This window comes from Opisthocomus hoazin, chromosome Z (genome assembly GCF_030867145.1).
Source record: "Opisthocomus hoazin isolate bOpiHoa1 chromosome Z, bOpiHoa1.hap1, whole genome shotgun sequence".
In the NCBI taxonomy this organism is placed as follows: domain Eukaryota; kingdom Metazoa; phylum Chordata; class Aves; order Opisthocomiformes; family Opisthocomidae; genus Opisthocomus; species Opisthocomus hoazin.
Genome location: NC_134454.1, coordinates 34,682,247 through 34,701,041, shown reverse-complemented (window position 1 = coordinate 34,701,041; position 18,795 = coordinate 34,682,247).

Below are 18,795 nucleotides of genomic sequence, written 5' to 3'. Positions count from 1 at the left end.
GATTTTACTTTGCAGAGTTCTTTTGGCTAATGTTGTTCCTAGAGGCTAGGCTACATAAATATATCATATTGGTATATGTTTGTAATTTCACACATATAAATATGTAATTTTTACGTATGAACATTATATGTAGCATTAGTAAATTAAAACTGCTGAGAAACATCTTATAGGGCTTCAAATCTAATTCATTGTGCAAGTTCCTTAGTGTTGGGTGTTTAGAAGGCAGAAAAATCAAGTAAGTGAACTGTCATGGGTGTACTAGTGCTAGCTCTAAGGGTTTTTTTCAAGTCTCTAAGAAGACATACTGTAAAGTTTGGTGATACTTTCCCTGGAAAGTAATAAATAGTTACCTCAAACTTGAAAGTTTTTGAAAAATTTAAGAATGACAGTTTACTGCTGTATAATAATGGCAGATACACTCAAAAGACCACAAATAACTATTATTCTTTTTCTATGTACGGAAATGAGGCCATCTTCAAAACCAACATAATCAGGCTCAACTTTGTCATAGTAGTTTTTAGCTACTATACATCTCTATCTCACTAATGCTACCATGAGGCTTGGGAGTGGGAGAGTTTACAAAAATTGGAAAAATAAGGTCATCATAATGTTACATCTAACTTACTACTTGGTAATGATGTTGCTTTGAGCCTACTGTGAAACTGGAAAACATGATTATAGACAGGCTGGAGTTTTCACATAGTATCCCAGTATTGATATCTCAGATGAAAGGTACTGAAAATCACAAAAGCTAGAAGAATGTGTTGGAAACTCACATTTCACAGAAAAATATTTTCATATAATCTTTCCATGAAGGCCAGCTGAATGCACAAACAGTGTAATTCTGAGACATCTGCTTGGCTCAGCAGTTTAAATACACAGATCAATTTTGCATTACATCCTTCTGGCTGTGAGTGCTCATAGAGGGAGGTCATAAAACATTTATAGACCTAAAAATTTAAATTGCAGCAAAGAGTGAATCGTGTATGTGCGGACAGACCCTTGAAAGAGATACTTCTGAGAAGTCTGCAGTAAGAATTTTCCATGTCTCACACCTCATCAAATTTTCATTTTCATTTCCTTTACAGAGTTTACCTTTCGATTATTATTTGGGATCTAATATGTAATGCTAAACACCACATATACTGAAAATAATATGCAATAAAAATTATTGTTTATAATTAATCTCCCATGTACCAAAAAGAGGGGGAAAATAAACTATGTTCCAGTTGTACTCTAGGTGATAAAGCCAACGCATGATTCAAGAAAAACAGAAAGATCTCATTGACAGAAGAGTGCATAAGAGCATTTTGGAACACAAAGACTGGCTTCTTTCAGATCACGTATGAATACAAATATGTTTTATTTAGTTTTATTTCATATGACTTTCTTGTGTGACAAAGTTCATATTGAGCACTTAAAATGCCCATTTTCTCCCTCATCACTCTGTCGTCAAAATCAAATAATCTTTTCAGTTAAGCGTGCTGTGGTCATTGAGTTCCTAATTAAGCAGTCCATTTGAGGCTTCGTACCTCACAGAACAGAAACCAAAGCCTTCCTGAAAAAGTGTGATAATAATACAAAGATTTCAAGTTCTGAAGCACTCAGGAATTAAGTAATGAGAAAACCACAGAATTCTCAAACTCTTTGTGCATTTATATCTTTCACAATTTTGGGGATGTCTTACTTATCATAGAATTACAGAATCACAGAATGGTAGGGTTGGAAGGGACCTCTGTGGGTCATCTAGTCCAACCCTCCTGCCGAAGTAGGGTCACCTACAGCAGGCTGCTCAGGACCGTGTCCAGGTGGGTCTTGAATATCTCCAGAGAAGGAGACTCCACAGCCTCCCTGGGCAGTCTGTTCCACTGCAATCATAGAATCATTTAGGTTGGAAAAAACGTTTAAGATCATTGAGTCCAACCATTAACCTAGCACTGTCAAGTCCACCACTAAACCATGTCCCTAAGCACCTACATATCTTACCTCCAGGAGTAGTGACTCAACCACTTCCCTGGGCAGGCTGTTCCAATGTTTGACCACTCTTTCTGCGAAAAATATTTTCCTAATATCCAATCTAAACCTTCCCTGGCACAACTTCAGGCCATTTCCTTTTGTCCTATTGCTTGTTACTGGAGAGAAGAGACCAAAACCCACCTCACTACAGCCTCTTTTCAGGTAGTTGTAGAGACCAGTAAGGTCCCCCCTCAGCCTCCTCTTCTCCAGATTAAACCACCCCAGTTCCCTCAGCCACTCCTCGTAAGACTTGTGTTCCTGCCCCTTCAACAGCCTTATTGCCTGTGTTTGGCCACACTCTAGAACCTCAATGTCTTTCTTGTGGTGAGGGGCCCAAAATCAAACACAGAACTCAAGATGTGGCCTCACCAGTGACAAGTACAAAGGTACAATCTCTTCTCTAGATCTGCTGGCCGCACTATTTCTGATACAAGCTAGAATGCTGTTGGCCTTCTTGGCCACCTGGGCACACTGCCGGCTCATGTTCAGCCAGCTGTCGACCAACACACCCTGGTCCTTCTCTGCCAGGCATCTTTCCAGCCACTCTTCCCCAAGCCTGTAGAGTTGCATGGGGTTGTGAACCAAGTGCAGCGCCCGGCACTTAGTCTTATTCAGCCTCATACAATTGACCTCAATCCATTGATCCAGTCTGTCCAGATTCCTCTGCAGAGCCTTCCTACCCTCAAGTGGATCAACACTCCTTCCAGCTTGGTGTCATTTACAGACTTAGCGAGGGTGCAATCAATACCCTCATCCAGATCATTGAAGAAGATACTAAAGAGAACTGGCCCCAGTACTAAGACCTGGGGAACACCACTTGTGTTAAATGCCAACTGAACTTAACTCTATGTGCCATGATTCTTTGGGCCTGGCCATCCAGCCAGCTTTTAACGCAGCAAAGAGTACACGCATCCAGGCCATAAGCAGCCAGTTCCTCTGGGAGAATGCTGTTAGAAACAGTGTCAAAGGCCTTTCATAAACCCATGCTGACTGGGTCTGATCACCTAAGTGCCCTGTACATGCTATGTGATGGCACTCGGGATGAATCGCTCCGCAACCTCCCCTGGCACCAAGGTGAGGCTGACAGGCCTGTAGTTCCCCACATCCTCTTCTGGCCCTTCTTGTAGACGGGCTTAACATTAACTAACTTCCAATCAATTGGGACCTTCCTGGTTAGCCAGGACTGCTGATAAATCATTGAAAGTGGCTTGGCCACTTCCATCAGCTATCTCCATACCCTTGGATGGATACCATTGAATCTCATACACCTGTGTGTGTCTAAATGGTGTATCAAGTTGCTAACCATTTCCCCATGGATTATGGGGGCTTCACTCTGCTCCTCATCTCTGTCTTCCAGCTCCGTGTGCTGGGTATCCAGAGAACAATAGGTCTTACTAATAAAGACTGAGGCAATGAAGGCAATAAGTACCTCAGATTTTTCCTCATCTTCTGTCACTATGTTTTCCCCTGCATCCAGTAGAGGATGGCGATTTTCCTTAGCCCTCCTTTTGTTGCTTACAGAAACATTTTTAATTGTCTTTTAACAAAAGAGATAAACTGGGCCAGGTAGAGACAAGAGTACCTTCTAGCAACTGCTAACAACAGGTGTGACCACTGTAACTAAATCAATGCTTGAACTCTTCTATTGAAAAGTGAGAACCAGGGAGAAAATACACAATGAAATAGTTATACAAAGCCAGTGTTCAACCATAATGACCCAGCAGGCTGCAGGTATTGTCCATATCATAAATATTCTGCTGGGAAGAAACTACGAAATAAGGTAGGGAAAAAAGTTAATAGTGCTGACAAATTAAATTGGGAGAATGTCAAATACTGTATACATCTTTATTCACGGCAGAGGACAGATATGTATCTACATCTGACAACTGATGAGTCTGTCCTAGTTAACACTTGCTTCACCACCTCTTCTACAAATGTTAGAAAGCTATGGTATTAATGCAAATACTAGAAAAGTACTAGTCTTGCATCTGGTAAAAATCCAATGGCTGAATAGCAGACAGGAATTCTATGTATATATACATTTTGGGAAGATGGTTTTTAGAAGGTTTTGGTGTGATCATAGAGTAATTGAGCTTGGAAGAGACCTTCTGAGATTGACTAGTGCAACCACTATGCTCTTTTTCCTACACAGAATTGTAGTTGGAATTTCCTTCTTCATTACTACTTAAGCTGTTCTTTTCAATCCAGCTCATGCAAGCAAACAGTGCTCTCCCATAATCAAGTGTACAGGATTCAGGAGAAAACAAATCAGCAATTTACAATTCAGTTAGAGTGACATTTATTAAGCATCTGAATGTCAGTGAATGTCATACACTGATTTTACAATATTTACTTCTTATATACTTTGTAGGTTGAAATGGCATTTGTATGTCTTGCTTTTCTGTGATAATGAAAACTGAAATGTAATATTCACAATGCCTGGTGTTTTCCACAGCCACTCAATAAAATTCAGGACTTCAAAGCACAACTTACGTTCGGCCTTAGAAATGACAGATGAAACTTTTAACATCTAGGCAGGGCAGGTACTGGAAAATATATGCAAATACATAGATGCAGGAGTCAGAACATGCAATTTCTCTCCCTACCAATACCAATGATTTTTGTTTTCTTTCAAATTTAGAAGTCATTTAATCTTATCTGCATAATGGCGATAACAGCTGTTTGACAAGGTGCTCAATCACAGACTCTATTCTTGGATCCCTGGGGATGCAAGGTAGCAATTACACACCTTTCTTCCTCCGTCACCTCCGGTCTGTTGTGTCAGTTAGTATCTCCAGCTCAGCTCTCTGTCTTTCTCATTCCAATCCTGGTTCTCAATTTCACTCAGTGCTACACTGTAATTCCAGTCATTCCTTGCCACTGAGCCCTTTACCTCAGTATCTCTTGCTAAGTTCTTTCCAAGGGCTCATCAGCTATTTTCCTTTCTGCTTCCTGGTACCTTTTGTGGGAGCTATGGCATGAGGAGCCTCGGAAGCAGAGGGAAGATAATTTCCCTGGTCTCTCTTTCTGTACCTTGTACTGCTCCAAGTACCTTGCTGCAAGAAGAAGAAAACATAACAAAAGTTTTATTCAAACCTAAAAGTCGCAGGCTGGAACATGTACAGAACAGATCATCTTTCACAAAGTTAAATGCCACTGTCTAAAATTAAAGTCTTCAAGAATCATGTGGAAAACTGTACATTTTTCATTTTTTCTTAAAGCATAGAATTTGGCTGAATTATTATGATTTAAAGGATTTTAAGAGGGAAGACAAACATAAAAAACAAAAAATATCTCCATCCATCAGGCCAATGCAATACCCTTGCCACCTTTCAAGACCCTTGCCAGACAGGGCAAAGAATTTCCTAGCAAAAATAAATCATTTTTTTATGGTTTTTTTTTTTAATGGACACATGACAGTATTTTCCCCTGTGACTCCTGACAAATAAGCTGGTGTTTCTAATGTTACCACCCAAATTTGGCCTGACAGAAACACGTTGTCTAAATGAAACATTTGCACAGTTACACAAAACTTAAAAGGGGTTGTTCAAATGTTGTGTACCATAAGAGGTAATCTTATTATCCGAACATCCTGTAACAATGCTGAGTCATATTCTAAGGATCACAATTTCTTGTAAGAAGAGAGATGTACTCTACAAATGTCTTTGAGCGAGTTTTATCACTTATCATTCTTGCTGATGGTATAACGAAAACAGAAAGGTAAGAGTGTGGAACTACCATAGTGTTTCTGAAGAAAAATCTGGAGGAAATTAAATGAGAAAAGCTTCCACACTTCTCCATTCTGATCCTGAAGACCACAATCTATATTTAAAAAAAAAAAAAAAATTATTCCTTTCTCATTAGTAGCAGTACTTTCTGCAAGAGCTGATTTTGGTCCATTGGAGCAAATCTTTCAGATTTTGTCCTAATGTTTTTCTGCTAAAACTACAGCTCATCTAAAGACTTCAAAATTATAACTAACCTCTACAATCAACTTCAGCAGGTTGTTCCGCCTCTAAGTGCTTCCACCCGTTGTTCTTCACTGGGAGGTGTAGGCATTTTTTTTCTCCCTCTCAAATTTATTTCCATACTCCGTCAAAAATTAGCCAGTAGATTCACGGCTATGCATACTTTGCTTACAACAAACTGAACCAGATCATCGTATTTCAGTGCTTTGAGATGAATCATGGAGTGACTGTAACTTGCAGGACCAGGACAGAATTTCTCAGAAAGGTTGTACAAAGTCCAGAGATGTTGCAATTTTAGTTCCAGACAGTTTTGCTCCAAGAAAATCAAGAATGATAATTTATGATAGTCTGTTTAGGATTTCTTTGGTCAGCGCAAATCTTATATTAGTGTTTCTGCATTCTTGGTGTCAGGTATGATATTCTAGAAAGGATGGAGTCAGAGTACTATATTTTTAAGGCCTTCTTATCAGGGACTGTCTTCTGTGGGATTAAGATAGAAAACGAATGCACAGACCTAGAAACAGAAGCTAGTTTTGTTTAATATTAATTTCTGAACTGAATTTTCCTAGAACTTTGACAAGTTCACAGAGTATTTTCTTCTGCTGCTTTTACTGTTATACAGTCATGTTAGCATTAACAGCTATTTCTTCAGCTGCACCAGTGAAATCCGTAACACCACTGTAATTCATACATGGAAATTTCAGTGCAATGGATGAGCCAAAGAAATACGTGTAGTGTTGGTGTGCAGTCCCACATGATAATACAGAAATAACTTTTGGCTCTGATTTTGAAGAAGATACCCGAAGTCTGTAGGAATTCAGTAGAAAAAGAAAGGTAGAAAGAATGAATGATGACTCTTTAAGCTCCTATTTCAACAATTTGAACAAGCAGAGAGCAATTATATTTTGACAGAGTTGAGGAATGGAAGCATCTCTTCACACGGAGTCTTGCTCTCTTCAGAAATCACCAAAGAAAGTCAAGCCAAACATGACTTTTGCTCTGGAGAGGGAAAGGACATTTCAGTAATATTTTAGAAACAGTAGCAAGGACTGGCAAATAATTTGAAACCTGAATGTGGTTTCATTGTCATTGTTTACATTCCTTTTTAACTCACTTGTGATAACTGCAATATGCAAACATAAATAGTCCACAGAATTTTTATAAACACCATGTTATGTTTCTTACTTCTCCTAGTTTATCTGTGTTTTACTTCTATTTTTTCTGAAAAACTCTTGTCTGATATGATTTTATCTCCATTTGTCCTTCTGCTGCTAGGTTGATTTTAGAGAAGGATTTCTGTTAGTTGTCTTGCCTTCTTTTTTTTCAACCAAAATGCATGACATAATGCAACATCAAACACTTATTTCAGGGAAATCTGCAAGTAGCACAAAATGGAAGAGTAGTTTTTGCTTTTCCTTTAACTATGAACAAGTAAATGGGTTATCTGTCTTCCATTTAGTCAGACTGACATTTTTCTTTTTTACACTGTGCTCTCTTTAATGTGTGTTAGTCTTTCCTTATGACTCACGTTTGCCTTTGTTGGACTCTTCTGCCTGTGTCTTTGTCTAATTCAGTATTTTATGACATAAAATATTATCATACAGAATCAGATATCATGAGATACCACAGAGAAAACAAAAAAGGATTCTTTTTTAACAGATAATAGGAAAACTCCAAACTCTAATCTGTGTTTCTTTTAAATGGAGGGTAACCAAGCAAACGGGTGATATAAATATTCTTCTAGAATGCTCTTCGACAGGACCCATCTCTAAAATTTTTACTTACTGTTCTGAATCAGAGAATGCATGAAGTGAACAGGAAAATCGTATTTCCTATGAACTCCACTAACATGGCTTATATATATCCAAGTAAAATAAAAATACCCTTAGCATTTTATATGCCAGTTATTTATACACACATGCTATGCTAATTTGCTTTGTGAAGCAATTACACTGATAGCAGGGGTATTCTCATAGCTGAATAATGGTTGATTAAGTGAAAAGATGGCTGTAGGTATTTTGAGTGAGTCAGACTCAGTAGTTTGTATCTGTTAGTTTCCTGTTCTTCAGGGAGGATGGGAGGAAGTTGCTTCCCTAGTTATTCAGTGAATTTTTGTGTAGAAACTCAATTGAATCAACAATGGTTACACCAATCTTTAGTTACCTGTTCTGCGGGTGATGCACACTGCAGTGCAGCTAGCAAGCATTAAGGTATCAGTTTGAGCAAGAAAATAAATTAGTTATCTGAAGCTCAAACTGCGCGGACATGGAAACTTTTAACGCAAAATGAGGGACAAAAAAATCTTACCCTTAACGATTACAACCAATGACTGCAACAAATGCTTTAGCTAAGACAAAAAGGTCAAAGACTACTGAGCATGTAAGAAGAGATAATAATGACTCAACATCAAGCCAACTATTTTTCAGTTTAGACTTGCATATAGCATTCAGGAGTACACCTTGTAAGCATGCCATGTTTTCATACATAATGACCTGCACGCTGCATTCCTCACATTTCACAGTAAGTCTTGTCAGCAGTCTAAACAAAGAAAACTCAAGTTCATTTCTAATATTGCACATCTGGGCTGATAATACTTGGGATTCATGAAATACTATACTGGAGCAGATCTGCTTACCATTTAACAAGATCATATACCTTTGACAGTAGCTTCTGCATCTTGTTCTGCAATGCACCACGTGATTACAGAAAAGAAGACAAGGCCATTTCTTTCTCTTTCAACTTTTCTTCTATCTCCCTGAAACCTGAGCTAGAGTGACAGTATCTGCTATCTTTCATAAGATTTATTATAACTACACATGCAAACTTTATGCCTCTTAAGACTTCCTTCTACATCAAATATCAAATAGCTTTACATTGTACTGTATATATTTATATAAGAAACTTATTAATGCACTAACAAAAATCAGAGGAAAGTTAACAACATAACTGAACCGTTCTACACTTCTCACAAATGAAAAATCCCATGTTGTATATTTAAGTAACCAAAACATTTTGTTAGAACAGCAGCAGAATGATACCTGAACATGTTAAGTCTGTGTGAGAGGTCTGTACGTATGTCAGCATGTTAAACTTGGATTTAATTTTGTCATTGTTCAATGACTGCATGTTTTACTTTCTAATTGCATGGTTTCTTTTTTTGGTTTTGGTTATTAAATTTTTCTTTTTGGTAATTTTGAAGGTGAACATATTTTATTCTGGTTTTGGAATTTATCATATCTTAACCTAGTTCATATTGCCTACAATAAGTTATGAGATATTCTTCTCATTCGTATGTCAATGATGCTAAACTGTTGTGACTTACACGTTTGTGCTACGTTTCTATTTCTGTTCAGTCTCCCTCCTCAGCTAGTGCAGTTCAATCTTACTTAAAGTCTGAGTGAGAAAATGTTGTTTTGTCTGTATCAAAAAAATCTGACAATTGTTTCAGTAAGAGGGCTAACTGTGGAGCTGGGACTAGAAATTTGCAGCTCTACTTTGTAAGAGCTCTACTTCTGTGTTAGAAAGTGAAAAATGACATCTCCATGAAAATTTGGTAATGCAAAGATGCAAAACCAAACTGGTACATCCTGCAACATCAGACACATAAGCATAGAATAAGGAAAGCTACCACTTCTACTCTCGATGCTTCTTATTAGACTGAGGCAGATTGGAAGAAAAAAAGTAGCGTAATTTGAATAAAAACTCTAGAAGGACTAACTAAAGGACTAGGGACCCCAGAAGGAGATGTTGTCAGAAGGAATAGACAGCACCTGAAGACAGTGAAAAAATGGGCAAGGGGAAGAGCTGGGGAGGTTAGAAGGAAAAGAAGCAGTGAGTGAGAGACTCCACGAAGCTGTTTGTACAACTTTTTGGTATCAGACTGACTCGGGCTGGTATCCTTTTCCTAGCAGATTTCCTTACAGACTGTATAAAAATGCAGAGAAAGTAGACGGAAAGAAGATATATCAGCTCTTGCTTCTATTTCCATTCAAAAAACATGAGATTTAGGCAAAGGATGCTGTATCTAGTCTTCTGTACTCTTGCAATTCCACACCCACAAAAAGCTCTGCATCTGTACTGTAGAGACAGATTTGGGACTAGCTCAGAATAATGGAGACACAACTGCGAAACCTAATTAAAATTTAAAATAACCCATTTTCATCCACTCTACACCAGGAATGGTCTATTAACTTTGTTCTATTGGTGGCTTTGCCTAACCTGTGATACCTAGCCTCTAACACCTTTGTTGAGAGTTGATTCAAAGAAAGAGCATACAATAATTACATATCTGTACATTATTTAATAATGGATTCAGAAAAGGGGGAATGTATTTTAAAAGACTAAGATATATGCACATACTCTGCACTTTTAAGAAAAATTCCCATGTTTACAGGCTCTCAGTAAGTATTGCAGTTAGGTACTGGGTTTTCTCCATGCCACTGAATCTGCCCTCACCTTATCTCTGAATTCATATGTCAAAATGCTGTTAGTCGTTTGCTTGTAGTTTCACCTGGGTAACAACAGTGAAGGGGATGAAGACATACAAGACAAGAGCAAAAAAATTATTACAAAAACTCAGACTATCACATCTAGGTTTTTTATTAAATCTATGAACACATGAACACTGTCATAAATTTTTTCCTTATTTAAGAAATTTTTCAGTTCATGTTTGATTAACAGAAAGTCTGAAATCATCTACACGAGATATCGAGACTTCACAAATAGAGATAACTAGTTGGGAAAGCTTTCCTGTTTTTCCTTTTATTGCTAGCTGTGGGCTTATCTTCAAGAGGCAGACGAACATTAGCTGTATGTAAAACACAGTGCCTGCTGTATAAGCATAACTAACATTTGAGGTGTCTTCCTCATACGGTCACAGAAAGTGACGTCATACCTGAAACAAAAACTGAAAAAGCATGATTTTCTGAGGACAGGAATGCTAGGTGAATGTAAAAGCAAAAAGAAAACTATTCTCATGAGGTTTCTTGCTTCTTAGTAAGCTTGGATAACTGATAAACTGTCTTTAACGAGTAAAGGAAAATATACTAATTTTGTGAGTGAGTTGAGCAGACCTGCTCACCGCTTCAGGCACCTATTCTACATCCCGCAGATAAAAAGATGGTTAAAAGACAAAATCCTTTGTCCTGCAATAATGACATGTGATCAGAAGGCAGATGACTGCTATTGCTTCGTATAATTAGACTTACACACTTAATCACTGTAGGAAGGAAGTGAAAGGAGAGAAACTATTAGCTACTTGGTGCCTCTTGTTTCTCCGTAGTCCTTGGAAAAAGGGTCTTAATCATCAACAAGCAAGTAGAGGAAAAGAAGGTTATCAGGAGTAGTCAGCATGGATTCACCAAGGGGAAATCATGCCTGACGAATCTGATAGCTTTCTATGATGACATGACTGGCTGGGTAGATGAAGGGAGAGCGGCAGATGTTGTCTACCTCGACTTCAGCAAGGCTTTCGACAGTCTCCCATAATATCCTTCTAGGGAAGCTCAGGAAGTATGGGCTGGATGAGTGGTCAGTGAGGTGGATTGAGAACTGGCTGAATGGCAGAACTCAGAGGGTTGTCATCAGTGGCACTGAGATTAGTTGGAGACCTGTAACTAGCGGTGTCTCCCAAGGGTCAATACTGGGCCCAGCCTTGTTCAACTTCTTCATCAGCGACCTGGATGAAGAGTTAGAATGTACCCTCAGCTAGTTTGCTGATGACACCAAACTGGGAGGAGTGGTGGATACACCAGCAGGCTGTGCTGCCATTCAGTGAGACCTGGACACGCTGGAGAGTTGGGCAGAGAGAACCTGATGAGGTTCAACAAGGGCAAATGCAGGGTCCTGCACCTGGGGAGGAACAACCCCATGCATCAGTACAAGCCTTGGGTGGACCTGCTGGAGAGCAGCTCTGTGGAGAGGGACCTTGGTGTCCTAGTGGATGACAGGTTAACCATGAGCCAGCAGTGTGTCCTGGTTGCCAAGAAGGCCAATGGCATTCTGGGATGCATCAAGAGGAGTGTGGCCAGCAGGTCGAGGGAGGTTCTTCTTCCCCTCTACACTGCCCTAGTGAGGCTCCATCTGGAGTACTGTGTCCAGTTCTGGGCTCCCCACTTCAAGAAAGATGAGGAGCTACTGGAGAGAGTCCAGAGGAGGGCTACGAGGATGGTGAGGGGACTGGAACATCTCCCCTACGAGGAGAGGCTGAGGGAGCTGGGCTTGTTCAGCCTGAAGAAGAGAAGGCTGCGAGGGGACCTTAGAAATGCCTATAAATATCTGAAGGGTGGGCATCAGGAGGATGGGGCCAAACTGTTTTCAGTAATGCCCTGTGACAGGACAAGGGGCAATGGGCACAAACTGAGGCACAGGAAGTTCCGTCTGAACATGAGGAAGAACTTCTTCCCTCTGAGGGTGACGGAGCACTGGAACAGGCTGCCCAGGGAGGCTGTGGAGTCTCCTTCTCTGGAGATATTCAAGACCCTCCTGGACACCGTCCTGTGCAGCCTACTGAAGATGACCCTGCTTCGGCAGGAGGGTTGGACTAGATGACCCGCAGAGGCCCTTTCCAACCCCTACCATTCTGTGATTCTGTGATTCTGTAATCCTACTCTTGTTCTAAAAAGTAAGCCACAAAGACCAATTTTTTAATCATAACAGCAGAAGATTGAGTCAGAACCATATCACTCTCTTCTGTTCTCCAGAGATTTCAGATACTAAATAATATAAAACTAACAAAGATTTTAATGTGTAATGGATGTCCTAAAACACATATAATGAATCATGAGGTACAACCACTAAAGAAAACCCAACTAGAACAATACTACAAGAAACAAGGATGTATTATGTCAAGATAACTGAAGGCATTTTCATGAGGGGACAAACATAAATACACAGCAAAAATAACCCATTTTTGTGGATTTCCTGGCAGAATTGTATTTTCTGTCCCATCAGTCTAGGCCTAGCCTGTATTGTTCACAAGTGGATAAGCCCGAGTCCAAAACAAGCGAAAAAGAACCAATAAAAGGAGCACACCTTCTGTGGAATGTATTTACAATTTTTCTCTACATGTTTCCTACTTAGCCATCTTGATGTATTCTGGCAACCTACAAACACCTACAGGCATTTATTTTCTTTTTCAGTCACTAGCAAACTGTTAAAGAAAAGCAATACCTGAAATCAACCTCAGGTCTGCATCCTGTTAAAGACTCCCAGAGATTCACAAAGTGTATTTATTAGAACATAATTGCTACTGTTCTTGTAAATGCCCAAATTATTATAATCTAATCAAAAATTGAATGACATAAGGCAAAAGCCACAAGTTCCACTTTGATCATACTAAAAAATATTAAAGTACTGAATACTTCACTTGGCTGGTGTGCAGCCCATTGGAAAGAACAAAGTGTCAAATAAGCAATGATCCCCAGCTATCACAGGCTCATCTGAGTACATTGTTTCAGAAGATGTTCATTTTATTTTGAGAATTGTTATAAAATGACCACTGTGTAAAGCATTAAAACATAGTTTTCTGATTATAAGGACTTGAAATTAAGTCCCTTGGCTAATGGAACAGAAACAGTGCCTGAGATGAGAGAAGGGACTGCCAGGACAAAAGACGTCTATGCCAGCAATAAGTAACACTTTGCACATGGCAACTGCTCCACATAGACTGGTAGGTAAAGATAAGGCTTGTGATTTTGTCTCTGTTCTTGTCCTCTGCAAACATTTGATAACATTATGTGAATATACTTCTAAAACAAAAAGAAGACTCTTTCTGTCATAAAGTCTCATTAAAATAACCAAAGATAAAGTCAGCCTTCAGAAACAGTGTAAGTCCCTAGAAATCAAAGTTTAGAGTGCAAAATGTACATTCCTCCATTTAAACTTGATTGCACCTGCAGATTTCGCCATTCTGCTTCAAATACAATCTTACCTTTTCCTATTTTATCTTTTCCTTGCAAGCCTACCTTTCTCTTCTTTCCTTCTTTTAGCATTAAACTGTTTCTCTGCCATATAAATATCAATGGCTTCATTATACTTGATTGTTTTAAACTCCTTTGGGTCCAAAATCTGGCACTTTTTTCTCTATTCTTCTCTGACAAAAAGTTAAAAATGGAATTATTATGGGGACATAGAAGACTCTGGCACTTCAGTAGCTATGGAGTTTTGCTGCAATATTTCTGTTCTGTGGACACATCTCTTTTCAAGGCTGGCAAGTCTTCACCTCTGTCATTCATTTTTCTTCACTTCATTTATCAGCTTTCTAGATTAATGTTGTACTCTAGTTTACATGTGAGTTTCCACAAGCAAGATGACCAAAACTTAACAGCTCATTTCCAAATATTAACCTGTTATTCCTCAGAGGTTCTACAGCTATGTTGAACAACACCAGAGTTGCCTTAGTGCCTTAGCTACAGATGTGCTAAGGGCCAACCGTCTGTGGCTCTGTACCCGTTCACCAAGCTGCCATGACAATGTTATTCCAGAGCCTCTGTGCAGTTTTCCTGTATGTTCCTGTGCTGTTTGCCCAGTCAAACACTTTCATGAGCTTGCACCTGCAATCATTCTTATAACAGGTTCTCACGGGAAGCAATTGTCACTGACATGAGAAATGCCTCTTTATCACTCATTTCTTGCTTTGCAGATTTTAGTTTATATTAAACCAAATATAGAGCACAACAAAGAAGATAAGTCATTGAAATACTTGAAAGATACTGTCCAATATTTCATATGCTCAGAGACTGAACAGCTGATAAACCACAGACAGTGCTGATAGCATCACAAGCAGGAGCAAGCAACAAGAAGTTTGAGCAGGTGCTGAAGAAAAATATGCAGTATTAGCGGAAAAGCATGGCAAAAATTGTCAGCATCATCTTCAGCACCTCCTTTTGCCCTGGAGAAACCTGACCCCTCCCTGGAGGAGAACACCTTGTCTGGGACACCCGTTGCTGCTTTTCTCAGCTGGGTACTGCAGAGAGTTATCTATTTCTCATCTGTCTCTTCTATGTTTTTCCTCCAAGATTAACTTTCACCGCTGCAGTCAAGGTGTGTTATCAGCTACGGATCCCACTAAAAAAATCTTCATGCATGCAAAACTGTCTCACCCTCCTTTGTGAAATGGTTACTTTCTTCACATGAGCTGATAGCTGTCATCCTCCTTTACCACTTTCTGCAAAATTTAAATATCAGGTTTATCCTTTTCAGCCATACAATTACATGAATTTCAGTGTTGCTGTACTACTCTTATCTTGCGAGTGATTTTTACCTTAAAGTGCTGCTTTAAATGTAGACATGATCTCTTTTACATTCTATCTCCAGGCCAGGTAAAACAATCTTCAAACTAGTGTTCACTGTTCTTTCAAATGTCACCATTCCTAAACATAACTGTATTTCTGTTCTTAGAATCATATAGAAATGCAATTGTTATAAACAATCTATCTTCTTTTAAAATAATTCATCAGAAGTACTACCTGCTAACTACCATCTACTTGACTCTTCAACACCTTTAATGAGCTGCAGACACCATTAATTCTCATCCTTAAGCCAACTCATACATTAATAGACAATTTTTACTTCTAGAAGCTGTACAAGAGGACCCTCTACTTTTAACATCAAAAGTTAGAAGGATGATATTTCCTACTAGAAGAGCTTACTGGTGTATCAGACTGTAAATTGTAGAGCTTGAAAGAAAAGACACGGTTTGGAACATGTTGATAGCTTCACATCAGAGAAAGACAATGAATTTTGCATGAACTCAGCCAGCAACCAAGCCAGAACATGGAGTGGAACAGTTTTCAAAAACAGACTGCAAACTACTGAAAACATCAAATCTAGACAAACAAGAAACATCATCAGATCTGATTTTTTTTTATGCTTTCTAGTGCATTTAAAGAAACACAGAAAATGGTTTGAAATCAGAGACACAGGCGGGAAGGAGAAATTCCTACAAAAGAGTTGATACGTAGGATTAATGGTTCTCTAGAAGTCTGAGTTCTATAATTCAATATTTGCAAGCACAAGTGGATGCACCCATGACACCCATCCTGTGGTCTGTCAGCGTAAAATTTTCTGGTGAAAAATTTAGTCTTTAAATACATATTGATTGTCATTGACACCTACTAGCACTCCTTTTCTCTTGCCCTACTCCTCAGCACTTGTTGGCTGCTCACCACAGGTCTACTGCCAGCGCTTTAGTTCAGTCCCTGGCTGGATTGCAACAAAGGCAGAGTGCTAAAGCTTGCAAACCATCAATTCATTTACCCGCTCATCTATATCACTTTTACTTTTCTTCCTTTTTTTTTTTTTTAAATAAGATGCACAATAAATTACTTAGGAAACTGTCATTAGCTTTTTTTTTTTTTCAAATACTGCTGTTGCTGTTTGTGGCCACAAATATTGATAAATGCCCAGTTAATACTTACGCAACGCCTTTCCTTTTTATGCTCTGCAGAAAATGCAAGGTTTTGTCAAATTATCAGACACATGCAAGTTGGTTTCAGTGATCCAGGTCAGTATGTAAACTTCAAATGAACAGTTTATTTCAGCTGTTCCTACTGTGCTGTCAGTGCATTTTTTCCCAAATGCAAGACATTTTTCCTGCTGTATGCCTGGCAGGACACATGCATTCCTCAGATGCTTCATTCACTGCTTCTTTAAAAGCCAACTGTCATCATAAACAGTGAGCAACCCCATCTCTGCTTCTGGGAGATGAGTATGCTTCATCGGTAAGGTACAGCAAACATAAAATTAGCATCTCTTGTCTTTCCACAGATAATGTATGAAAAGAAAGTTTCCACTACTGCAAATAAAACACATGGACTGTCACAGTGCTGTCAGCGTGGATGAAATTGTTTGGATTTGTCTGGGAGCGGTGAAAAACAACACTCCATTCTTTTGGTACCTGTGTCGCATTTCTGGTTTTGTATTATAATACTATTCTTATTAAAATGACAAATTAAAAAAGAAACACCCTGAAAGGGAGAGATCTTATTTGGAATATTGACTTATCTCAGAAAACTTCGTTTTGTTACATACTCCTAAGGTACTCCTCAGGTACTCCTCAGCAAAGTTTCAGCTTCTTAAAAACCAGTGATAATGGGTAGATACTTCACTCTTTGACCCCTCACTGACTCACGGCCCTATTCTCAATAAATATCTGTATATAATCTGAGACAGATGCACTCAAAAGAATGAGTACACTCTGTGAACAAGAAAGCAGAATAATTAAATAACTGAAATTACTATTCTATCCATTATCAGTAACTTAACAGGACAGAAGGTTCTTTTTTTTAAAACAATCCAATTTACAGTATTATTAATATGGGGAACTATGATCTGTTAACACAATAGCTATCCTTCTGTGTGCGGTGCAGTAGCAGGAAAATAAGCCTATCGGCTTCCAAATACTCAGTAGATGAGTAAGATATTATAAAAGGACCTATGTTAAAAAAGATAAATAATCTTATTTTATAATTCATGGCTAATTATTTTCTTCACAAATCCATTCTCTTCTTCTGCCTCATTCTTTTCAAGAACTCCAGTGTCCTTTATAACTCAAAGATTTTGCAAATTAGATATTGGTTTTTATTCCTTTTTCCAGTTCTCCCTTACACAACATTTAATCCAAATTCTAATTTTAAAAGGCTCAAAAAGTGCATTTAGACCAGGCCTAAAGATACTGATAAAAAGATCTTTGGGCTGCCTGTGTATCTCTGCACCAAAGTCTGTACACCTCCACACCTTTCCTGACACAATAGTTTAGCCACCCATCTAGCCCTGCACATCCCATCTTACACAAAAGCTAATATCTCTGCTTCCAGGATCTTCTAAGGCTGTCCGTATGACCTCCTATCATTCTGCCTTAAAAGTTTTTTATGCCCACCTGTAAACCATATATTTAAAAGCTGTACTGTTACGTCAAAAGTTCCAGTCACAGCATGGTTAAAAACATCCAAGTGACAGCACAAAAGGGTTGTTTTACGTCCTCCAACAGTTTATTTGTCTTGCCCCTCCCTCTGCCAGCATTGCACTTAATAGTCCTCTGAGAAGTGCCATGCATGCTCTAAGATGTCATATCACTAATAAATAATAGCTAGAATATCTATGTAAGTCTAACTTCTGTAATAATAATAAATATACAACTACTAGCATCCATTTTTATTGCCTGTTATTCATTTTCCTTTAAAAGTGATTCTTCCAAGCACTTTTGTTATGAACATATATAGGCCACTTCATTCAAACTATCATCTCAGATGCTCCATGCAACTCTTCTGGATTTTAATGTGTCTGTTGCCACTCATTTAGGAAGTTGCACATAAATAATATGAGGATTTCCTCTGTTCTTTAGTGTTTTAGACCACCAGTAGTCTAAATTTTTACTACAGATGTTAAGAAATGTGAGTTTGTGATGCTGTGGTGGGTTGGCCTTGGTTGGCTGCCAGGTGGCCACCAAGGCACTCTATCACTCTGCCTTCTCAGCAGGACAGGGGGAGAAAATACAGCGAAAGGCTCATAGGTCAAGATAAGGACAGGGAGATCACTCAGCAGTTACTGTCACAGGCAAAAGAGACTCGGGGAAATCAATTTGATTTTCTGCCAATCAGCTCAGGGTAGAATAATGAGAAATAAGAATAAATCTCAAAATACCTTCCCCCCTTCCTTCTACTCGGGCTTAACTTCACTCCTGAATTCACTGACTCCCAACCAAGTGGCACAGGGGGATTGGGAATGGTGGATGTGGTTCAATTCATTAGGGCTTGTCTCTGCCACTCCCTCCTCACTCTCTTTCCCTGCTCCAGCATGGGGTCCCACCCAC